We start from the raw sequence: 26,562 nt of genomic DNA on the forward strand, positions 1-26,562 counted from the left end.
TTTACAGGCGCCATCCTGTGGTGCTCAGAGGTGCTGAAGGACTACACTCAGTGCTGTCAATAAAGGTTTCTCTTTTCTTTCCACTCTCTCTTTCTTCAGCTGCATCCCAGTCAGCAAAGTTCTCATATCCTCCCAATAAGGTCAAAGAGCTGTTGAAGTCCCTCATTGCTGTAGGTCGATGTTAGCTCGTTAACAAGGTGCATCAACTGTAAACAGAGGCTTTGACTTTGTACCTGTTGCCATGGTCAGTCATTGTGGAAACAGGCTGATACTACGTAGCCAGCGTATACGTATCCACAACTACTTAAAAGGTGTCCATTGTCAGGAAGTAATCAACACCCAGCAGCCAATCACAATCAAGTATTCACCCAGAACATGGTATAACTACTTCAGTATAACTGCTTCAAATGTGAAATATCACATGAAGTGTAAAAATGGTGTCTGTCACAGAAACATTTGGACAAGCTGCTGTCACATGGACAGATATATAAACTATATATGATGTTAAAAGTCCTTCATGTTCATGCAAAGACTGAAGAGCAGAAACATCAGCTGTGATTTCTGGACTTCAGCAGAGGTTTTGTTCTGTACAAAGACCGTGGTTACTAAACGTAACCATGGTTCTGTGTAATAACAGACAGTGATTTGCAGGCTTCAGGCAGACTGATCTCAGAGCTGTGACAAAGATGAACTGATGAATTGTTTAGTGCTGAAATGAGAGAACGAACACTTTGAGATCAGATTTGATGGTACGACAGTTTGATGAACGAGGACCACTGTCTCTAAACATCTTGTGATGCTGTCAGCTGTAATCCAGCTTAATGTCCTGTACACATGAACACAACAACAACAGTTGTCTTCACATCAAATCAAACGCGTGATCACAACAAGCTTCGTGCTGATCTGATTGGCTGTCTGTTCTCTCTCTGTGTTTCTGTCCAATCCTGAAGCCTGTCACTGTTCTCCTCTCACAGCTTCACTGAGGACAGCAGCCACTGGGAGGGTTGGAGGTTTAGCAGACAATACTGGATCTTTGCTGTGATAATAACTGTGTTTAGTACAATACTGCTGAAGCCAGCATGGACTGACCTCAGAGTCTCCAGTCTACAGTGTGGACTCTCCACAAGATCAGAGAGCAGCTTCACTCCTGAATCCTGCAGCTTGTTGGAGCTCAGGTGCAGCTCTCTCAGATGGGAGGGGTTGGACTTCAGAGCTGAGGCCAGAGAAGCACAGCTCATCTCTGACAAACTGCAGCCCCTCAATCTGAATAAAGAATAAATGATGTGACTTTGGAGGAAAATGTTGGAAAAAGAAAATACTGAATATATTTGTTATTTTCTGCTCGTACAAACTGAAATAATTAATAAATGTTTCTATTACTGATTTATTTCAAAACATTATGTGGAATGAAAGATGAAATCAGGTGTTTCAGAGGTTCACAGTGAATTATACAGTGTAGGATTTTTCTTGTTCTATGAAGGTTTTAAATGTGTAACTCGAGGCTTCCGGTTGCGACATGTAGAGAGAGGACGCACACGCGAAGGCTCCCAGATTGCTTTTTGTTACTTTCATTTTTTAACAATCTTTTTGTGAGCATTTCGATATAACCAACGTTGCTTGACCTAGTTTAGTCAACTCCGCATAAGATGAGCAAACCTAAAAACACTAAACCAGCCAACAACGTGGAAACTCCGGCTACACGTGCTGCTACGAGTGCTGCGGGCTACGAGTGCTGCGGGCAAGCTAGCATCTTTTGCAGCTAACAACTCTCCGACATCGTCAAAAACTGCTGCAGCTCCCGCGGTGGTCGGCATGGACCAGCTGTCTGCAGAGTTCGCTAAACAGAGAACCTCGTTAAAGGAGGATGTTTCTTCCCTGATCCAAGAGGCTATCAAACCGCTGCAGACTGCAATGGGTACACTGCAATCAACAATGAAGTCTTTCCAGGGCCGTCTCACCTCCGTTGAGTCTGTGGCTGGTGACAAGTTTGAAAGATTAACGGTAGCGGAGTCTACCATTAAAACGCTTCAAAACCATAACCAGTCACTTCTGGATCGGATTGACGACCTCGAGAATCGCTCGCGGAGAGCTAACCTCCGTATATTAAACATCCCTGAAGGCAGCGAGGATGGCAAGGACCCTGTTAAGTTCATGTCCGAGGCATTGATGCAAGCGATGGGCCCCGATGTTTTCGCTGCGCCGCCTGAATTGGAGAGAGACCACCGGACCCCGACCTCCAGATCCGGCCGGAGATCATCCCCCCACATGTTCCTGGTCTGTTTCTCCAGATTTCAACAGAAAGAAGCTGCGTTGCGCTGGGCCAGGAATCACGAGCTGACGTACCAAGGTACCACTATAAGAGTTTATCAAGATCTCAGCGCGATGCTCGCTAAAAAGAGAGCTGCGTTTAATGGAGTTAAACAAGCCTTGTACCGGAGGAGCGTCAAGTTTCACCTGCTGTTTTATTTTATTATATTATTATTTATTTTAGTTTTTTTTTTTTTTCATTTTTTATTTTAACATATCATGACCACTGGGAGCCTTCCTGGGCATAAGTGTCAAGAGAATGTATTGCCAGAAGTTTTTGGAAATAGTGTTTAGCCTGCAGCTTGCCTCAGGGAGAAGGACAAGTATAGGCTTAGTTCTAGTTCTGTTTTTGTTTTGGACATGGGATAGGGTTAGGGGAAAGGACACCACCACATTTTTGCAACAAACGTTCACCTTAGTTCACTTAAGAAACGAACATAACTGTGTACTTTATCACAACCACTGCTCTAACTTCTCTTTACTTACTACTCTTTTCATTTTTATTTTTTATAGTTGAACATGAGAGATGGTATTGATGCAAAGAGGGCTGCTATACGATTCATTAGCTGGAATGTAAAAGGTTTAAATGGGCCTGTTAAAAGAGCCAGAATATTTAATCATCTAAAATACTTAAAATGTGATGTTGTATTTCTACAGGAAACCCATCTACTGGTTAAAGATCAAGTCGGACTAAAAAAAGGATGGGTGGGGAATGTGTTCCATTCTAACCTTAACTCTAAAACTTGTGGAACGGCCATATTGATTCATAAAAGAATCCAGTTTAGTGCGACCACTGTCACCTCAGACCCACAAGGTCGATTTGTAATGGTTTCTGGACTTCTCTACCATAAGCCTGTGGTTTTGATTAACATCTATGCCCCAAATTGGGATGATGATAAATTTATGGGGAAAATAATTTCATTAATCCCAGATTTGAACTCACAACAATTGATATTTGGCGGCGATTTAAACCTGTGTAATAAACCCGGTATTAGACCGTTCCAACTTTAAATCTACGAACCTGTCTAAAAAGGCCAAGCTGTTATCAGCCTTTATGAACCAGATAGGAGGTGTTGACCCCTGGCGTTCTTTGTTTCCACAAAGCAAGTCCTTTTCTTTTTTTTCCTCTGTACACCATTCGTATAGTAGAATAGATTATTTTTTTATTGACCAGACTCTTCTCCCCTTTGTCACAAACGCTGAATACTCAACTATAGCTGAGTCAGATCATGCCCCTGTAATATTAAACCTTGCTTTTCCTTCTTACAAATTAGAACGCCCCTCTTGGAAATTAGATAGAAATCTTCTGGCTGATGAGACTTTTTGTGAAATGATCTCCCAAAAAATTGATGACTTTATAGATTCCAACAAAAAGGAGGACACCTCCCCTTCTCTTTTATGGGAAACATTAAAAGATGTAATCAGGGCTGAGATTATATCATATTCTGCTAAAACAAATAAAATGAAAAGAACAAAACAAGAGGAGCTCATTAAAGCAATAGCTATGGTGGATTCTCAGTAGTCCACCTCCCCCTCCCCTGAATTATATAAAAAGAAGCTGGACCTCCAAACTCAATATAATTTGTCATCAACTGAAAAGACAGAACGTCTCCTATTAAAATCACGGGGGTATGTCTATGAGCATGGCGACAAAGCTGGACGGCTATTAGCACACCAACTTAAGTGCCGCTCCGTGTCCCAACAGATTCCACAAATACGGAAAGATGATGGTGAACTAACTATTGACCCAGAAGAAATAAACGAAGCATTCACCTCGTTTTACTCAAATCTGTATACGTCAGAGATAACAAATGATAGCTTTGACATGGAACATTTTTTCAATGATCTCCAAGCTCCTTCTATAAAAACAAGACACAGGACTGAGACTGAGCTCCCACTAAAATCTATGGAAATCATTAACGCGATTAAGGCAATGCAGAATGGCAAGACGCCTGGCCCTGATGGGTACCCTGCAGAGTTCTATAAAAAGTTCTCTAGTAAGCTGTCTACAATCTTACTTGATATGTTTAATGACTCTTTGTCTCATGGATCCCTTCCGCAGACACTGACTGAAGCATCAATTACCCTCTTGCTTAAGCCAGGTAAAGATAGCACGGAATGTGGCTCGTATCGACCCATCTCCCTTTTAAACTGTGACGTGAAGATCTTGGCCAAGGCCCTTGCCTTACGTTTAGAAGCCACAATGCATGACGTGATTTCTGCTGACCAGACTGGTTTTATTTTGGGGCGTCATTCATTTACAAATATCCGCCGGCTATTAAATATTATTCACTCTCCTGCGTCCAGTGCAGTCCCCGAGGTGGTTATCACGCTTGACGCAGAGAAAGCCTTTGATAGGGTAGAATGGGGATATTTATTTACATGCTTAAAGAAATTTGGGTATGGTCCTAATTTCATTTCATGGATTAAACTCTTATATACCTCACCCAAAGCCTCAGTAATTACAAATGGCAAACGCTCTCAGTATTTTCAGCTGTCAAGAGGCACCCGTCATTGCTGCCCTATCAGCCCACTGCTATTTGCCCTGGCCATAGAGCCCTTGTCCATTGCACTCAAATCATTACCCTCATTAAGTGGAATCCATAGGGGAGGGGAAGAGCATAGAGTATCTCTGTACGCAGATGATTTATTAATGTATGTATCGGACCCTGTTTCAAGCGCCCCCCATGTGATCCATGCTCTGAGGAGATTTGGTGCTTTTTCTGGGTACAAATTGAACTTTAGTAAAAGTGAATGTTATCCTGTTAATGACTTGGCTCTTCAAATACAGGACAATGCTCTGCCGTTCCAGATGTCTAGAAATGGCTTTAGGTATCTGGGCATTAACATCACAAGGGACATGCAGAAGCTTTACCAGGAAAACTTCTGTCTGCTATTTGAGAAAGTCAAATCAGACTTGAAGAAATGGAAAACACTTCACCTATCTTTAGCAGGAAAAGTGAACTGTATAAAAATGAATGTACTCCCCAAATTTGTTTATCTGTTTCAGTGTATTCCACTTTATCTCCCTAAATCTTTCTTCAAATCTATTGATAAGGTCTTCACTTCATTTATATGGGAGGGGAAGAAACCTAGAATACGGCTAGAACTGTTACAGAGGCCTAAAATGCAGGGTGGCCTGGCTCTCCCAAATCTTTGTCATTATTATTGGGCCTCAAATGTTCAAAAAATCATGCACTGGCTCCACACTCCTGATACGGACTGGTGCCATTTTGAAGCTGCATCTTGCACTTCAACCTCTCTCAGAGCCCTGGTCACCTCCAGCCTTCCCATTTCTACTTCTCAATACACCAACAATCCAGTAGTCATAAATACCCTCAAAATATGGTTTCAACTTAGACATAGCTTCAGGTTTAATAATCTTCTCCATATAAGTCCCATACACAATAATCATCTTTTCCTTCCAGCTAGATTAGACTCCGAATTTACTCTCTGGCAAAGACAAGGCATTTACAAATTTAAAGATATGTATATAAACAGTATTTTTGCTAGCTTTGATGACTTATCACATAAATTTGGCCTCCCTCGGTCTAGCCTGTTTCGTTATTTCCAAGTCCACCACTTCCTTCAACATCATGACCCCAACTTTCCATATTCACCATCACCTTCCGGTTTAGATGATCTATTAGAAACTACCTTCAGCTTTAAAGGACTTATTTCAAGAATCAATAACTGTATATCCTCTTTTAAAAATACAACTCTTGCAAAGATCAAGGCAGCTTGGGTGGATGAGCTGGGAGAGGACTTGGAAGAAGACATTTGGGACAGCGCTTTACTAAGAGTGAATGACAGCTCTTCATGTGCCAGATTAAGCATAATACAGTTTAAGATCTTACATCGCATCCACTACTCCAAAGCCAGACTTGCTAAAATATACCCTAACACGGATGCAAGCTGCGACAGGTGTCGAAATACTCCTGCCGACTTAACCCATATGTTTTGGTCGTGTTCAGCCTTAATACCCTATTGGTTTGCAATCTTTAAAACATTGTCAGAGGCTCTTGATATTGATCTACAGCCCAGTGCAGTAATGGCCATATTTGGTACTACTGATAGAAGATACTGTACAATAAGGAAAAGATATAAAAACATCATTGCTTTTACAACACTGCTTGCACGTAGAAGAATTTTATTACATTGGAAATCTAAAAATCCACCTAGTGTGTCTTTGTGGTTTAATGACCTAATGCAGTTCATACAGTTAGAGAAAATAAAATACACTCTCAGGGGGTCCAGGGATAAATTCTTTTCAGTCTGGGATCCAGTGCTGACATATGCTTGTAAGCTATAGTGTGTAGTACACAACTTGAAAAAATGGTGAGCCTATGATTATGTATGTTTTGTTTTTTTTCTAATTTATTTACTTTTTCATTTATTTATTTATTTATTTTTTTTATCAGTATTATTATTATTGTTATTATTATTATCTTTTTTTTTTTTTTTTTTTTTTTTCCTGGATGGATGTCCTGTATGTTCATACAAAATGAGGTGAGCATTGGTCTAAAGCTCTTTTGTGAATGTTGTATCATGTACAACCCCTGTGATATGAGTGCTCAATAAAAAAATATATTCAGAAATGTGTAGACAAAACATTGCTCTGCTACAGTCAATGGACTAAAGCAGTGAAGAAGAAAATAGACTTCAGCATTAAGATACTCAGTGTGGATCAGCATAATATCAGCCTCATGTCTGCAGTTTAGTGTCAACACAACTTTCACATCATATTAATCTCAGCACAGAAGTAAAACATGGTTTCTGACCTCAGAGTCTCCAGTCTACAGTGTGGACTCTCCAGAAAACCACACAGCAGCTTCACTCCTGAATCCTGCAGCTTGTTGTCACTCAGCTCCAGCTCTCTCAGGTGGGAGGGGTTGGACTTCAGAGCTGAGGCCAGAGAAGCACAGCTCATCTCTGACAACCAGCAGCCACTCAACCTGAATAAAGAATAAATGATGTGACGTTAGAATACAATGTTCCTGCATGAAATCCTTTAATGTTTAATAATGTGTTCAGAGCTGAAGAAGGTTAAGAAGGTCAAAGTTCAGAAAGTGGAAACTCCAAACACCTGAACACAACAGGATGCAGGTTAAAATGTGTGAAATACACAAAGTGAAAAAGAGCTCTCATTAATATTAATGACAACATGCTGCTACTTCAATAAAGACGCAGCGACTTCGCCTCTTAAACTCTGCAAGTGTGACATGTTCAAATATAACACACTCATAGTCTGATACAAGTTACAGTTTAGTGCTTCTTGGTCTGTGATGATGTTAAAATCTGTGATTAGGTTAAAAAGATCAAACATTTATGACGACTGATTCAAATAAAACACATATTTAAAACACTATTAAAATGGTTGTAATGTAGATGTTACGTTGTGTTCTAGTTGTTGCCTTAGTTTAGGCTATACTTTACATTACATTTATATTCCTGTACAACCCATTGCACTTTAGCGTATGTCATTTAATTTCCAATAAACAGAATTATTAAAAAAAATAAAAAAGTGGTTGTAATGCTAATTAGGTGATATTTTGAAACATTTGATTAATTTGTTGTTGAGTTTAAACTGCAACAGAGCTTGTAGTGGTCATCTTTCTCCACAATTACTTCTTATGGTAACCACACGACAATGTTTTACGTGTTTAGTCCACAGGCACGGTAAAACAACCGTGTTGCTCTGCCATCACTCGTTTACTGAACTTTTACAGAATATATTAAAATAAAAAGACTCATTTTCTGTCAATTAGTCACATGACTGTGGAAGCTGCACAGGACGGTAAGAAACTTACAGAAGGGAAATGCAAGAATAAATTAGTTTAAATGTTTAGCAATATTCCCTAAATGAAACAGACATATAATACTCGTTGTACTCCAGCCAATTATACTATTCAAAGAATATTAACAAACTTCTAACTAAGAAATGGTGGTTACAGAGGTCTTCTGTAATGCTGAAAGTGGTCTTTTAATCCCTCACCAGGAGAAATCACAACACTTTCCTCATCGAACTTCAGACGTGTCTGAGAAACATCACCCGATCACTCACTGTGATTATTTCTCCTCATTTTTCAGGAGCGTAACACAAGAAGCACCAGTGGCTCCATCTATACAAACTCATGTTGTGCAGCCAAACACAACAAACAAGAAATACAATAAAAACCAGCAGAAAATAACTGAAGAGTCGACTCAAAATACTAAAGTTTCCAAGATGCCAAATATGTCAGAATGAATTTTGGTGAATGTGAACAAAGACATGGACAGTATTTCTTTTAGAAATAGTGGAGCCATAAACTCAAAGCATCTTCACTTTAAACTTTTCAGTCGTTACAAGAAACAAATATTTTAATCGAAATGTTGGAAAAAGAAAATACTGAATATATTTGTTATTTTCTGCTCGTACAAACTGAAATAATTAATAAATGTTTCTATGACTGATTTATTTAAAAACATGATGTGGAATAAAAGATGAAATCAGGTGTTTCAGAGGTTCACAGTGAATTATACAGTGTAGGATTTTTCTTGTTCTATGAAGGTTTTAAATGTGTAACTCAACATTGCTCTGCTACAGTCAATGGACTAAAGCAGTGAAGAAGAAAATAGACTTCAGCATTAAGATACTCAGTGTGGATCAGTATAATATCAGCCTCATGTCTGCAGTTTAGTGTCAACACAACTTTCACATCATATTAATCTCAGCACAGAAGTAAAACATGGTTTCTGACCTCAGAGTCTCCAGTCTACAGTGTGGACTCTCCAGAAAACCACACAGCAGCTTCACTACTGAATCCTGCAGCTTGCTGTCACTCAGCTGCAGCTCTCTCAGATGGGAGGGGTTGGACTTCAGAGCTGAGGCCAGAGAAGCACAGCTCATCTCTGACAAACTGCAGAGAATCAATCTGAATAAAGAATGAAGACAAAATTACAGATTTTCCTTCAAATGAGTGGAGTGACTTTTCCATTGTGTTCTGTGGATCATCATGACGTCAGCCTTCTGCAGTCATCATCCAAATGTCAACAGAACATTCATACACCTTTTCATGTCAGCACAGGTTAATAACATGCTGCTGATCTCAGTCACGTCTGTAATTAGAGAATCATGAACACATCAGACATGTTGGACTAAACACTGTTCATTCATTCATTTATTAAATGACCTTCTTCTTACTGTATTTGGGGGCTTAGTAGGTCTATGTAATAAAAGGAGATGTCCACATTTGTTGAAGTCTTAAAATAACAGCCACATGCTTTCTGCACATTAAAGACTCATTAGTGGCAGCAATGATTCCTACTGTCCCCAGTGAGTGTGAAGTGGTCCCTTCCTAACAAAACTACACAGCAGGATAAACTCCATAAGTTCATGTGAAACTAATATGAAGCTTCAGCAGTCTGAGTCAGCCAAATCAAGTCTGTGTCCACCAAAGGTTCAAACTATTGAAACTAAACAACCAAATTCACTCTTTGACTGTTTGTTTTTGCTGAAATCTAAAGGTCTGTTTCTTCAAATAGTTCCTCAATGCTGACATGAAAACAAAGCAACACTTTGATCTGTTAGAAAGAATAACAGGAAATAATATAGAAGCTCAGATAACTCAAACTTAACGCTGTCATTCAGAATCATCACTTCATGTGGCTTTAACCAGGTGTAACACTTGTTCTTTTGAAGGATGCTGCAGCTTTTGACATGTTCAAATGACTTTGATGTGTAATTTAATCTTTATTAAGCTTCTAAAGTTTGACTGAACTTTGAACAATAAAATCTGCATATATTTACAGTCTGTTCATGTTGTGAATCACAAACACTATGACTGATATTTTTGGAGTAATTACATCAGAGTCCTTTTTTAAATCTTCACACAGACTTTGAATCCTGCTCTGTCGTGTTGTTTTGGCCGCTGTTAGGCTGCTGTTTATTACTCTTAGCTCTGCTTTGATGCACACCACAGCAGCTGTGTGGGGCGTCAGCTTCTGATGCCATGAAGATCATCACAGTTCCTTCCTTCACCTTTACTGAGCTCTGCATTCATGACTCCCTTTTCTTTATCGACCCTGTCTCTCTGTCTGTTTACACAGAAGCTCAAACTCTCTGCAGCCGGTTTTCATCTGCTATCATCAGATCTACGACATCGTTCACATCCCTCACACACATTACAGCCTCGTCAGTGCTGACATCATCTTCACTGTCTGATCGACACCAATGTGAGTCGTGTGGAAACTTTCAAACAGTGAATATCTCTTTTCTTTTCTTCACTTGTTGTTCAGCCATTTGGAAAGACAGAACATTTTAAAATCACTTCTTCAGATCTGTGATCAGGTCAATCCTGAAGATTAACCACCCAAAACTTTCAACCTCAGTCAAGGAGTTGAATTGAACACATAAGAAAAACTACATGCTACAGTCAGTAAACTGACCTCAGAGTCTCCAGTCTACAGTTTGGACTCTCCAGTCCAGCAGACAGCAGCTTCACTCCTGAATCCTGCAGCCTGTTGTCACTCAGGTCCAGCTCTCTCAGATGGGAGGGGTTGGACTTCAGAGCTGAGGCCACAACTTCACAGTGAGTCTCTGACAGTCCACAGTAAGAAAGTCTGTGTAATGACACATAAATTACATGATATGTTACAATGAAAGAGACACTTTGTGTTTACTTCATGACAGTTTGACACATCAGACTAAATAACAATCTAAGTTTGCTGTTCACCTCAGGGTTCAGCTCATCTTATCTTTCTGTGTTTGACAGGAAACAATAATTCTCCTCACTCCCTCTCGTACCTGCACACTTTGCATCTTGGATTTGCTTTAATGTGCAGATAAAGGAGGAGAAAAAGTCTGTCTCCAAAGAGTTAGCATGAGGACGTCTTGATTAGAAACCTTTTTTACAACTTAGTTTAACAATTACAGTCGAGAAAGACCATCTGTCTTTGCTGGCTACCTGCTGCTTTCAGGTTCACGTGCATGAGTGGGAAAATTCAGTGACTGCTGTCAAGTGGGATCGAAACAAAAGGAACCTTTTAACAGTATTAGACGTGTACATATTTAAATCATATTATAATCAAACATTTTGATGTGTATGACAGCTGAGTGCATGAAGTTTTGTCGTCTACATTCTGTTGTGAGCATCTGAAGAACTTATTCAGCAAACAAACATAGTTAACAAACCGGTAAGGTTTAATTATCGTTGCCATGACGTCATCAGAAAGATGTTGTCACTGTATCAGTATTAAGATCAATAACATTGGTGTGTATACGATCTCTTAAAGTCTGAATTTCACCATAATGTTCTGAGATATTCATCAGACCTTAAATATTGGTGGAAGTTGTGCATTTCCTGCTACTACTCTTCTCTACAGCAACAAGAGAGAGAAACACCTGTCAGCTTCTTTCTGTGAGCAACAGAATATCAGGAAACACTTCAAAACACAGCCATGTAACACAACCTCCCTCTTTCAAATGTGGAATTCATAAGCAACTAAATGCACCACTGCTCGGTTCAACACACTCAGGGGTGTTACTGTGACAGTCTGTGTCGTATGAGCAGCAGTTCACAGAAGCTAATGTTAGTTCATGTTAGCAAACTGTTCATAGATATTGTTGTGGAACGAACATTTCTGAATCAGTTTGAAGATTTGATGACGATTCTCTGCTTGTGCTACCAAATCACTATGTTACAGCGCTCAACACGATCCCATAGTTTTCACCTGTGGCCACAGTGGCTGCAGCAAACATGAGACACTCAATCTGAATAACACTAATAATACTTATTTTACAAAGTGCTTTGAAAACAGAAATACTGGATATATACAGAGCATCACAAAACAAATTAAAGTGCACTGTAGAAACAGAAAAAATAAAGTTGAGTGTGTTTGGTCCCCGAACATGCTCCGATTCAAAGATGGTCCCAGTGTATTCGGCCTGCTGTCTGTCTCTGCAAACTTTGGTTGTGTTTCTGTTGTTTTTGTCGCTTTTCTCCTTTAATGTCAAGTCTCTGCTGATATATGATCGCCAAACACTCCTAAATCTTCGATCCTCTTTTGAAAATATGGGTCAGTTTCAACGAGATGGACAGAAAACAGTCTGTCCCCCGCTTCTCTCTGGTATACCTGCTTACCTCTACCGTGGTCCAGCTCCACCTGCGCGCAGAGGACGCAAACGTCGGGGGAAGCGCAGCGGCAGGCTAGTGAAACTGAAAGCCTGTTTGGCGTGCTCTCCTGCTGGTTTTCCTGGATATACTGGGTTGATTTGTCATCGCTTCACTTTGTGGCGCTCCGTGGATCCAATCGGTCCCTCTCTGGTTCCTGTGGCCGGCTCGGATGAGGGGCAGCCGACCCGGCGTCTCTCCTTTCCCTACCTCTGCAGGCGCGGGGTGAACCTACACAACCTGCGGCCGCTTGCTCGGGCTCCACAGACGGCTACTGCCCCGGCTCCAGCTACTGTTAGGATGGCCCTGGTGAATGCTAGATCACTAGCTAACAAAACTTTTATTCTAAAGGATTTCTTTATGTCCCGCGGATTGGATTTTCTGTGCGTAATGGAAACAAGGATGACTATCGGTGAGTCCAGTGCGTTCTGTGAACTTTTGCCACCTGATTGCACATACTTTAACTCCCCGAGGTCGTCAGGTCGCGGAGGAGGCATAGCGACTGTTTACAGGGAAAGCTATATTTGTAAACAGGTCACACTGACAACTTCTTACTCCAGCTTTGAGATGAACCTATTTGAGCTTGGCTCTGCCCCCCGGGTGTTATTTACAGACCACCCAAGTATAACAAAGACTTTATTGGTGACTTTGCTGATCTATTGGCAAGAATAATGCCTAATTATGACCGAGTTTTAGTCGTTGGGGATTTTAATACCCACGTGTGTTGTCCTGCGAAGCCGTTGGCCAAAGACTTTTTACATCTCATTGACTCTTTTAATCTTGTACAGCTTGTGTCTGGTCCTACACAAGAACGTGGACACACTTTTGACCTAGTTTTAACACATGGTTTTACTGTTTGTAACTTAGAAGTTTGTGATGCTGCGTTTTCAGACCATATGCCTGTTATATTTGACATGCCTTTTCCTTGTCACATGGTCAAACCTCGTGCTCCTGTACAGCGCTGTCGGGCTGTTAATTCCTCCACTGCTGCTCAGTTCTCTGCAGCCTTCAACTCAGCGCTCAGCCCAACCGAGTCCATGGGCTCTTACTCAGATGTTGAGGCATTATCTTCTCACTTTAACTCAACATGTCAAACCATTTTAGATGCTGTGGCTCCTTTAAAAACGAGGCTTTCCAAGCCTAGACCCGAGCCCTGGATAAATGACAAGTTACAGGTGTCTTTCCAGATGTTGAAGGACAGCTGGCGTACTTATCAGAGAACTGCGAGAGCTGCTAAAGCCCATCATTTTTCTGATATTATTGCCTCTAACTGTCACAATCCTCGTGTTCTGTTTAAAATCGGAACCTCTGTTATTAACGCCCCACAATCAGCCTGCCTGGAGAACTCGACTGAAGTGTGTGAGAACTTCTTGAGCTTTTTTACTGATAAGGTTTCGAGTATTAGGGCCCTCATTAGTCCTCCTTCTTATGACCCCTCCATATTTGTCACATGCTCTGCTGTTTTTGACCAGTTTGAGCTTGTCAGTCTGCCCTCTTTGATGGATACAGTTGGTCATATGAAGCCTGCTGGGTCTCCTAACGATCCAATCCCACCTCGTCCTTTTAAAGAGGTTTTCCCCACCTTTGCACCATATGTGCTCAATATTATAAACAGCAGCCAACTAATGGGACTTTACCTGTGAGTTTTTAGCATGCACTGGTGACACCATTGATAAAAAAAGCCTGGCTTAGACTCTTCTGTAATGTCAAATTTTTGGCCAATCTCTAAACTCCCTTTTCTGTCTAAGATTTTGGAGAAAATTGTTTATTGCCAGCTGAAGTCATTCTTAGATGAGCACAACATTCTTGAGGTGTTCCAGTCTGGGTTTAAAACCCGACACAATACTGAGTGGGCACTGTTGAGGGTTTTTAATGACATTTTTTTAGCCACAGACTCTGGTTACAGTGTTGCTTTGGTTCTGTTGGACCTAACAGCTGCCTTTGACACAATGGACCATCAGATCCTCCTGTCGCGCCTGGAGAACTGGATGGGTATTCAGGGTGGTGCTTTGGATTGGTTCAGGTCCTATTTAAAAGAGAGAAGTATTTGCGTTTGTGTTGGAGCCACTGAGTCTTCTGCAGCGCCTCTCACATGTGGAGTGCCTCAAGGCTCTATTCTTGGCCCTCTTCTCTTCTCACTGTACTTACTTCTTCTAGGATCAATTCTCTGTAAACGCGGCATCGCATTCCATTTTTATGCCGATGATAGCCAAATTTATGTGCCACTAAAGCATGGGAATGCCAATCATCTATTGGAGTGCTTTGCAGAAATAAATACATGGATGTCAATTAATTTTCTGCATTTAAATGACATAAAGACCGAGGTCATGTTGTTTGGGCCTAGTGATGCTACCATAGTCCATGCTGATCTAGGCCCTTTAAGTCAATATTTGACACCAACAGCAACAAACCTGGGTGTAAGACTGGACAGTGATCTTAAACTTGACGCACAGATCAATTCAGTGGTCAAGTCCAGCTTTTTTCAGCTGAGACAACTGGCTTAAGTTAAGCCTTTTTTGTCCTGGCATCACTTCAAGATTTTAATCCATGCTTTTATCACAGCTCGTTTAGATTACTGCAATGCACTTTATGTTGGTCAGATGTCACTTACTCGACTACAGCTGGTTCAAAATGCTGCTGCTCGACTTTTGACTGGTACCAAAAGACGAGAGCACATCACCCCGGTTTTAGCATCTAATCGTTTTCGGATTGATTTTAAAATTCTTCTCTTTGTTTTTAAATGTTTTCATGGTCCTCGGTATCTGTCCGACCTGCTTCAGCCGTACGCTCCCTCACGCTCCCTCAGGTCAGCAGATCAGTTAATGTTAGTCGTCCCAAAGACGAAGAGGAAGTCGAGAGGGGACCGAGCCTTTTCAGTTGCTGCCCCAAAACTCTGGAATGAGTTGCCTTTGCACATAAGGCAGGTCGACTCACTTCCTGTTTTTAAATCCTCTCTTAAAACACATTTTTTCTCTTTGGCTTTTAACTCAGTTTGAGATGCTGGCTTTTATTGTTTTCTTCTATTGTTTTAACTGCTTTGTGTTTTTATGTGTGTGTACAGCACTTTGGCCAACTCTGTTGTTTTTAAAGTGCTCTATAAATAAAGTTGAGTTGAGTTGAGTACAAATTTATGAATTATGATTTATGAATAAACAAGTGGAACAGTATTTTAAGAGTAATGATAATTCTATAGTGTTGATATTTGAAGAACTAAACGACTTATTAACCCGGATTTAAAATGTGAATCACATCTGGACTTACCGAGCCTTTCTGCAGTTCCTCACAGCTGGAATCAGTCTCAGCCATCCCTGCCGTGATGTGTTGTACTTCTGCAGGTCCAACTCATCCAGAACCTCCTCTGACATCTGCAGCATGTAGGCCAGAGCAGAGCAGTGGATCTCAGAGAGTTCTTTCTCTGATCTGTTCTCTGACTTCAGGAACTCTTGGATCTCCTGATGTACTGAGTGGTCGTTCATCTCAGTCAGACAGTGGAAGATGTTGATGCTTCTGTCAGGAGAGATCTTATAACTGTTCATCTCCTTCAGGTTGTTGATGACTCTCTGGATGATTTCTGGACTGTTGTCTGTCCGGCCCAGCAGGCCTCCTAAGAGTCTCTGGTTGGACTTCAGAGAGAGGCCATGAAGGAAGCGAACAAACAGGTCCAGGTGACCACTCTTACTTTGAAGGGATTTCATCATGGCGCTCCTCAGAATGTCATCCAGGGATGAGAACTGTCTATCATAGATGTGTTTGTTCTCTTCTAGGAAAGCCTTCAGTACTTGTGTGTTGCTGTTTGTGTAACAGTGGAACATGTAGACTGCAGCCAGAAACTCTTGAACGCTCAGATGAACAAAGCAGTAGACTGTTTTCTGGAAGATCACACACTCTCTTTTAAAGATCTCAGTACAAACTCCTGAGTACACCGAGGCCTCTGTGACATCCAGACCACAGCGCTCCAGGTCTTCTTGGTAGAACATGATGTTTCCTGTCTCCAGATGTTCAAACGCCAGCCTCCCCAGCTTCAGAAGAACTTCCCTGTCAGCCTCCATCAGCTCCTGAGGACTCACCTGATGTCCCTCATCATACTTCTGCTTCTTCCTCTTGGTCTGAACCAGCAGGAAGTGTGAGTACATGTCAGTCAGATTCTTGGGCAGCTCTCCTCTCTGGCCTGTGGTCAACATGTGCTCCAGAACTGTCGCAGTGATCCAGCAGAAGACTGGGATTAGACACATGATGTGGAGGCTCCTGGATGTCTTCATGTGTGAGATGATTCTGCTGGACAGCTCTTCATCACTGAATCTCCTCCTGAAGTACTCCTCCTTCTGGGAGTCAGTGAAGCCTCGGACTTCTGTTAACCTGTCAACACACGTAGGAGGGATCTGATTGGCTGCTGCAGGTCGGGAAGTTATCCAGACGAGAGCCTTGGGAAGCAGATTCCCCTCGATGAGATTTATCAACAGGACGTTGACTGATGACTCCTGTGAGACGTCAGACACAACCTGATTGTTGGTGAAGTCCAGTGAAAGCCTGCTTTCATCCAGGCCGTCAAAGATGAACAACAGTTTACAGACAGCGAGCGTCTCTGCTGTGACCTTCTGTAATGCTGGATGGAAAACATGGAGCAGCTTGAGAAGACTGTACTGCTCGTCTTTGATCAAGTTCAGCTCCCTGAAGGAAAGCAGAATCAGCAGACTGACATCTTGGTTTTCCGAGCCCTCTGCCCAGTCCAGAGTGAACTTCTGCACTGAGAAGGTTTTTCCAACACCAGCGACGCCGTTCGTCAGGACCACTCTGATGTCTCTCTGTTGGTCAGGTAAGGATTTAAAGATTTCGTGGCACTTGATTGGAGTGTCATGGAGGGTCTTCCTCTTTGAAGCTGTCTCAAGCTGTCTAACCTCATGTTGGGTGTTAACCTCTTCACTGTGTCCCTCAGTGATGTAGAGCTCAGTGTAGATTCTTTTGAGGAGGGTTCCACTTCCTGGTTCATCAGTTCCTTCAGTCACACGTTCACATCTCCTCCTCAGACTGATCTTATGTTGATCGAAAACCTCCTGCTGACCACCTTTCACAAAACAGAGAACAAAATGAGACGAAACAAGAACATTTGACAATCTGGTGATTATCTTGTTACTAAAAAAGATCAATATAAGAAAATATAAAGTGTTAAAGTTGAGTCCAAATCAGCCTCTGACTGTGTGTCAGTGAACGTGTTTGATTGACAGCAGAGAGAACAGGTTGATCCTCAGCAGCTCGTCTGCAGCGCTTCATCTAAACAGCTCACTGTGGCTGTTTCTTCATCACTGCAATATTTAAAACTGATGCACTGATAAAATCATGCAGACGATGTTCACATCTTGTTGTGTAGACCTTCTTTGAATGATTGGAACCACTAACAAAGCACTGACAATCTCTGTAACAAATACACTACATTTCCTATAGCTGCTGCAAAATAAAATCCTCCCGCTGGTAGGGCTGTCGCGGTGAAGGAATTTACCCTGCGGTGATTTAGGACGGCTCAACCGAGCGGTATGCGGTATTACCGCCATGTATCTTTTGTTTTTTTATTTATGCTGATTTTAGTGAAGTATAAGTAAGCTTTATTGTCAGGCTATTGTTACTTATATTGTTGCTTTTTAAATGACGAAGATTACACAGTTTTAACACTTATTAAATACTTGTTTATCACGAAATGAAAAACCTCCTTGCGCTCCGACCCCCCTCGGGGCGCGTGCCACAAAAATGCAAGTAATATATTTTTGTGCAAAACTCTTGGAAAGCAAAGATGGGGACAACTATAAAAATGTTGATTTAAACCAGTAAGAATGTTTACCTTTATACAAAATTGGGCCATCGACTACATTTTGATTGGACATCACTAATTTGATCGTTATCTGCGTGACAGCGGGTCTAACTACTGCACTGAGAGAGAGGGAGAGACCCCTGTTTGAATAATGACTTAGGAGTGCTCTGCAGACATGTAGGTCTGTGAAGCTGGCTCAGCATATCAGTATATGCTTTGTTTGTTGTTTAATGCATACAGTACACCATAAAAATGTTGCTTGAGAGACGCAGAAAACACGCTGATCAGTGGCAGCTGGCCAATAGAGGGCGCTAGGGCGCCGTCCCACCACTCCCGACGTCCTAGACCTCCACTGGACAAGACTTTACATTAATTGGTCATTTATTTTTATTTTATAAATTTTTTTATTAGCAAAGTAAGTATTACATGTTTGGTGAATAAAGTGTAGAGATAGCAGCTGTGTGGTGTTGGTCTTTTATTGTTGTTATTGGTGTTTGTTTTTAATCGTAGTAGTGCTGTCTTGTCAGAAAAGTGGGCAACAGTAGACCCAAAATGATGTAATAGTCTAGTTTCAAGGATTCTTCATTTGTCATGTGCACAGAGATGCAAAGCAAAACATGCTGTGAAATAAAGGAGATGCTCAGTTACTGTGTATCAAAGGGATCAATAACATAACAATGAGATCAGCAAATAGAAAAGATAAAATAGAGTACAATGAAATAATATAAAATTACTAATGCAAGATGAAGTGTCTCAGTATGGAGTCAGGCCACCACAAGCCTCCAGAACAGCTTCAGTGCTCCTTGTCAAATCTCTTTATATAAACACAATCTTTATTTTATCAGGTGATCCATCAGAGACTTGAATACAGCAGATAGAAAGAAGAACAAACAGCCACACATAACAAAATGGTATATAGCAATCACAGACATCATTAAATAGATTTGAAGATGAATGTATTGGAATGTTTTAACATGTCAGTTTAAGCCACTAGGCTGCCTATTGAACAGGTAGTTTGTTGTTTTGACGTGTTCATATTTCCTAACATCCCACAGTCCATCCGTCTCAAATCGAAGGGAATCGAATTTTTCTTTAACACCCGACAGCATTCAGGTCCTACTGTTTACTCCGTGCTGCGACAGAGACCAGAGAGGCGTTTGAGTGAAGGGGGGAAAAAACGGTACTTTACTGCTAATACTGGATAATATTTAGCCTAAGTTTATTAAGTTTACACATTTTATTTCATTTTCAGTTGATTTATTGAACATGGGGTTTCAAGTAGGCGAACAACGATATTAAAAAGTCGTCACATCACCGTGGTATTGCGGTCACCGTGACAACCCTACCCGCTGGTTTGCTGATGGAAAACTTTCATGTGAAGCAGCAGCAACAGGAAATGTTTATATCAGACAGAAACCTCAGGAGCTGAAAAATTAAACCAAAACAGAAGTGCCAAAAACAGTTGAAGTTCCCATAATGACCACTTGAGGCTGGCTCCAAAAGTGAGTCAATCCCCACAGACCCCATGTTAAAATCCCCAACTTTACAGCAGAAATAAACATGTTTACAGCCTAGGACTAAAAACTGTTTTGTTCTCTACAGCTCATTTCGTTATGACATCTGAATGAGGGTCATCTTTATTTGACTCAGCCATTTTAATTATATTTAGACTTATAATTTTGCATTATTAAGGGCCTGAACTCTTTGAGTGACAGGTGGATGCTGTTTGCTGCCTGCTGGGCGTCAGCTTAGCTCATCTTACTCACTGAACTGAACCTCTCTGCCATGTCTCCACGTTGGTGCCTTCTGGAGAATTTTTCATGCAATTATCAGACAAATAAAATGTGTTGCTGAGCCGTTCATTGTAACAACAGACTGTCTAAGAGGTCTGTGTAGACAACACCTGGCTTGTTAGCTTAGCTTGTTATCTAAATAACCAAGTCATGAGTTAGCTTTGGCATAACTGTAGAACTTTAATCATTTACTGTTTGCCAATCCCTCCCTCCTCTTCAGTTCCCCCCTCTCGTCCAAATATGGTCACTTCTGTATCCAAAAACCAAGATGTTGAAGGAAAATAAACTAAAGGCCTCAAAACTGTTGTCCACAAACAAAAGCGGTGACATCACAGGGGCTACGTCCCTCTTCTTATATACAGTCTATGGTGAACAGCAGCAGTTTAAAAGTTCTTCCTGATGGAGAACAAGCAGCATGCTGATATTTTAAGCAAAGACAGGGGGCGCTACAATAAAATCACAACATGTTAAATATACATTTGTTTTGGGTTCAGATTTTTCCTCAAAGGAGAACACGGGACGAGCGACACAGAGCAGATATGTATGCTGGAGCAGAACACATCAGTTCATTTGTAATGGTATTTATAAAGATCTTAATGTTGGTGTTGAATGACACAACAAATGTCTCTGTATTAAAACAACAAGCCGTGTTTTCAGACACGATGACATCAGCAGACTGATGGATGGTCTTACTTTGTAAAGTGCTGGTCTCACTGGCTGTCTGCAGTCCAGGTGTTGTTCTGGATCTTTTTCCACACTGGGGACAGGAGGAGTCTCCTGATGAACCAGACTGGTCCCAGTATGAGGTGAGGCACTGTCTGCAGAACCAGTGTCCACAGCTGGTAGAGACTGGATCCTTCAGGACGTCCTGACACACAGCACAGCAGGACGGCTGCTCCTCCACAGAAACATGACTCCTCTTCTTCTCTCTGTGAACACATTTCTTCATGACTAAAATGATTTGTTGAATTTGGTAGAAAAATATCACCATGTGATCGACACTGTCTAGAAGCTGTGATAGCTCACAGAGAGCAGTAAAAGTGTTTGTCATTAATTAACTGCTTTCCTATCAGACAGTCTTATTAAACATTGTGTGATCTGCCTGTAGTTTGTTATTAATACAAACTCAACACTTCCTGCAGCTGCTTCACAGTAAAAGCCTTCCATTAAAGACAGCTGATTATGTGCTTCACTGTTTTACAGTCACTGTGGGCGGCTCAGCTTGAGTCAGTGATGTTTGAACTGAGGTCAGAAGTGGCCTAAATTAAACTGAGGTCGAGCAGCAGGCTCAGACACACAGCATGTCACAGAGGTGTCACAGGTTCAAGTCCAGACAGGTGCCTTTGTTTCAGTCTCTTCATGTCTTCTGTAGTACTATCACAAATACAATGATGTCAGTGTGCTGCAGTGTTTCATATGAGATGTTTGTGTCTTTCTCTCTAGTTGAACAACAACACTCACTGAGTCTCAGAGCCTGCTGTGCTCCTCATCCTGAATAAACACATTTAAACACATGAAGTCTTTTCTTTACGTTTTCTAACCACATTGTAACTGCAACACGTTTCTGATTGTTCCTCCTGTTCTTACTTTATTTACATATATCCCAGCATGCAATGAAAGTAACACTTCATAACACAGAAAACTCAGCAATAATAATCACTAAATTATTATTTTATGATATGATTATATTATTCTCAAACTCAGAATATATCTACCTTAGTTTGAAACAGTTTCTGCAGTAATAACTCTGCACCATGAATATAAATCTATTAGCAAAACATTTAGTATTCATCCTCAATGCATCGTCGTCTGTCAGGTCAGTTTACAGTAACAACAGTCTCTTACTTTGTGTCTGAGGGTCCAGGTTCATTACTGAAGAGTGGAGGAAGATCTTTGGACCGGTCACTCTTCAGAGACAGACAGCTGGATACTGCAGACTCTGCTCTCTGTCTGTTGGGCTGAACTCTGCAACACACAAGATGTTTTTATTTATATCACATGAGTCCTTGATAAAATCTTAACCCTCGTATTATCCTCAAATAAACTAACACATTTTACCCTTGGGGTCAATCTGACCCCAGGGATATTTGCCTCCAGAAAATGATTTACATAAAATTGTTGACCAAGTTTTTGTGTCAGGCACTTTGTTTATTTGTTGAATACATAAATAACCCCTTGATAATGAATTTTATTGGTGAGTTGACCTGTTCTCTAGCGCCACCATCAGCCCAAACTTTTAAATTAGAATGAATGTATCTTGAACAGTTTTAATACAAATCTTCTCAAATTTACTGACAACATTAATGAACACAAGAGTATGAACCCTGTAGGTTTTGGTGATGATATGACCTTTCCTGTAGCGCCGCCATCAGGCCAAACTTTCAGTTTTAGAGCTATTGTATCTTGAAAATCTTTCATCCAAATCTTTTCTAATCTGGGGTGCACATTCATGACTCACAGAATGAACCATATTGATTGATGTTGGTGACCCACCCTTTCCTCTCATAAACATATTTATTTAATTATTTTGATTTCCTTTTTTTGTGACATATTTGTGGTTAGTCACTATAAAGTCTCACTCACCCCTCCTCTTTTGTTATCCGGGCTTGGGATCGGCAAATTTGTCATCCCAAGTACAATATTTTCAATGGATAGTGTTATGAAGAGCTCTAACGATGACTTGATGTCTTCAACATGGCTGGTTGCATATCTGGTGTGGCCTGGAACCATTTTGATAATATTAGTAGTGCTAAGTCTACCCTGCTGTTGAAGTGGGGAAAGGGACCATATTATCTTTCCATTTTTGGAAGGGATCATGTCTGCTGGTGGTTGAGAGACTACAGGAGGGTCAACACTCTCATTCTCATCAGATGAGAATGCCTCAAAATCAGGGTCCTCCTCAACACAATCCTCCGTCTCAGAATGTCAGAATGCAATGTCCTTGCAGGAATACCCCGCCCTCCACACACACACCTTCATACCCATGGTGCGGGAAAGTTCTCATGAGAATATTGTTTCCTCCTCCCCCATGTCATGTTAGCACCAAAAATGTGAAATTATGGTCCCTCTACTCACTTCAACAACAAGGTAGACGTGCTGCTAAGAGTGTGTCCCACCAGACACACAGTCAGCCATGTTGAAGACATAAAGTCATTATTCGAGCTCTTCATATAACCATCGATTGAAAATATTGTACTTGAGATGATAATTTTAGAGGGGATAATTTTAGAGGGGGATGTGTAGTTGGAAAGACTTGGATGTGATCAACTCGCAAGCCTACATTGGCTTCCTCATTCTGGCAGGAGCTCACAAGTCAAGTTGTTTCCCACATGCCCACACCACGAGAAGTACCAAAGTTCTGGTGGGAGTAGTTGTTTTCCCCACCCCCCTGTTATGTATCAACTCAAAAGTATCAACTCTGCATCTGCAGGTGTGGGGATGTTAGGTCACACACACAGACAGACAAGTTTTACACAGCTAAAACAGCTTGGGGTCAAATTGACCCCAGAGGAACACCAATGCGTGCAATATGTGTTCAGCACATTGAAAAAATATCATCATGATAATTTTATGCATAATCAGTTGTCCCCATCAAATTAGGAAAAGTCATGAAATATGAAGCAAAAAACTTTACTATTATTTTTTGAATGATAAACATTGAATGGGGTCAAATTGACCCCAAGGACAATAGGAGGGTTAAATTCTACTGCTGCTGTTGATAAATAGGAGATTGAAAGGTTTGTATTATTGTTCTTAGATTAGTTGACAGCTGTTTAAGGTGACTGACAGCTGTCACTGATACTAAGAGGAACAAATGAACTGAAATGAATCATATAAATGTTTTGTTGTATAACAGTAACAACAGTTATAATAATTGTTTCACCTCAGCAGTAGATAACAGTTTACTCTGTCCACTAGTTAGAGTACATCTTTCCTCCAGATGGCGACTGACAGCAGCCATTTAGTGTCCTGATAACATTTCTTCACCATGTTTTACACAAGCAGTGAGTTAAAAATAAGACAAGTCAATGAGACAAGTCAACTGTCCCAGAGGGAAGTTCACCCTGGGTAACAGAGCTGCACACAGACACAGCTGCAAACAACTTTAAACTACATGTAACCAACAGTCGTACACTAAAGACAAAACAACAAACCAGAAAAATAAAATATTGATAAGATATGTTTAATATTGCACATCCCTTGTGTTTTAAAACAGAAGCTGTAAATGCATGGACATTATAAAAAGTTAGAGATTAAATCATAAATCCATGAAGCCATAATTCAGGAAACAAAGTACAAAGAGCAAAGACAAACCATAAAGACTGTCAGTCAAAGTGAGCAAAGGTTTTCTGTGCACATGTTGTACAATTATTACATGAACTGATCTGAGATGGCTCATCTGAGAAAGAGCCAAACCAACACAGTATTCTGAGTAAAGACATGAAAAATGAATGAAACATTTGAAGCAGATTTTGAATAGTAATGAATCCTATATTTTCTGGAGGTGTAAATTGTGAAATGGAGGTTTCAAGTGTTTTCATGCAGAAAAAACATCAGAAGTTTGTGGATATAAAACTCAGAATATATCCACCTTAGTTTGAAACAGTTTCTGCAATAATAACTCTGCACCATGAATATAAATCTATTAGCAAAACATTTAGTATTCATCCTCAATGAAACATCATCTGTCAGGTCAGTTTACAGTAACAACAGTCTCTTACTTTGTGTCTGAGGGTCCAGGTTCATTACTGAAGGACGGAGGTTCACCTTTGGACCGTTCACTCTTCAGAGACAGACAGCTGGAAACTCCAGACTCTGCTCTGTCCTCCTCTTCCTCCATGAAAACACTCATCTTATTGAGAAAAACACGTCTGTGCAAGAGTCACACGCTAGAACGAGAGAACAGGAAGTAACGCGCGCACACACACACACACACACACACACACACACACACACACACACACTCACACACAGTATACAGTTTAATAAAACCAATGAGCGCTCCGCCTGCTGTTGAGTTTGCTCTAACTTTTCTTTCCTCTACAGTCCACAGGTGGAAAAGTGACTCAGAGACTTTACCAGGTAAATGATACAAATGTTTATTAACACTCACTCTGCCTCAGCCTTCATTTTCGCCTCCTTCTGCGCCCTCGACTCAGAATGGAGTCTGAAGTGACAGAACACTTTCACCGCCCTGCTCTAATGAACCTGTATCCCGTGATCAGGTTGCTCCTCCCCTCTCCATTTACAGGAAATATGGTGAGTCGATGATGTTTCATGAACACACTTCAAAGGAACTCTTACAAAACCGACTTGAATGACAGTGAACATCTTAAAAACACAGCTGCCTCAGAAAGACGTGTTCAGAATAGAGTTGAAATCTTTCACACAACATTAAAAGAAGGCATAGGTGATCAATTTAAGAACCGTGCACTGAACTGGATGAAAGACTTGAAGCTGATAATTCATGGAATGATGAATGGAAAAATACTCGCTGTACTGAAAACAAACAAATGCAACTTAAAATACTAAACAGATATTATTACATTCCTTCACAGTGGTGCAAAATGGGCGTAAGAGATGATGGTAAATGTGTTAAATGTGGTGCTACTGAAGGAACTCTGCATGTTCTGCTGTGGGAGTGCAAAGAGTTAAAGATCTTTGGGATGGTGTTACAAAGCAAACGACAACTTACATCAATATTGACGTTCCACTCACACCAGAGTCATGAATACTGGGAGATTTGCAAGACTTCAGTAGAGACTCTAGAAGAATCAAATCTCATCTTTTCTCATGTAGCACAAGTAACTATTCATGAAAATAAAACATATTATTTGCACTTATTAAGAAAGAGGCACCACCTTCTAAGGGAGGGAATTAAACACATTGAATTTTGGTAATAATCAATGTCATTATCTGGGGTCCGTTTCACAAAGCAGGTTTATTGAAAACTCTGAGTCTGTTAACCCTGAAATGAGGGAAACTCTGAGTTTTCCGTTTCACAAAGGGAGGTAACTCAAACCAGAGAAAGAGGGGTAACTCTAGCCTGTTTCACAGAGAGAGGTAACTTAAGCTCTCGGTCAGTTACCGTAGTAACAGACTCTATGAACCTAACCTGGTCGTGAGCAGGTTTTCTTCCGGAAACTCAGAGTTTCGCTCCGTCTCCTCCCTCTAGAATATAAAACCCTCATTCGACTTCCTCATTCATTCAGCCCGTCTCATGCGTGTTTGAGCGGTTACAAATTTAAAAAAAAACTTTGAGTCTCTGTGCTGCTCTGACCGCTTTGCAAAAGTCTTTTATATTTATGATAAAAAAAATCAAAAGACAAATCTGTGTCAAAGTCATCATTTTTTGACTTTTCCACCACTACTGCCAAGAGCACTCAAATAAGACGTTGTAAGTTATTGGATTTATTTTTAAACTAACACATTCAGTTTAATCAACATGAATTATAATGTATGTGAAGTCAGCATCATGTTAGGGATAAAGCTAATGCACAATAAATCAGCC

General features: G+C 40.8%; 3 pseudogenes; 1 reads left to right on the forward strand and 2 right to left on the reverse strand.

Moving 5' to 3' along the window:
- The window catches only part of LOC138590918 (protein NLRC3-like), a 316,106-nt pseudogene that overhangs the window by 226,220 nt on the left and 63,324 nt on the right, over window positions 1-26,562 (reverse strand).
- Window positions 1-26,562, forward strand: part of LOC138590933 (uncharacterized) — a 170,623-nt pseudogene that overhangs the window by 59,825 nt on the left and 84,236 nt on the right.
- Window positions 860-24,903, reverse strand: LOC138590917 (protein NLRC3-like; annotated as a pseudogene).

Source organism: Semicossyphus pulcher, unplaced genomic scaffold (assembly GCF_022749685.1).
Source record: "Semicossyphus pulcher isolate SPU_LCO1_2020_fin unplaced genomic scaffold, fSemPul1.0.p SCAF_14, whole genome shotgun sequence".
Taxonomy (NCBI): domain Eukaryota; kingdom Metazoa; phylum Chordata; class Actinopteri; order Labriformes; family Labridae; genus Semicossyphus; species Semicossyphus pulcher.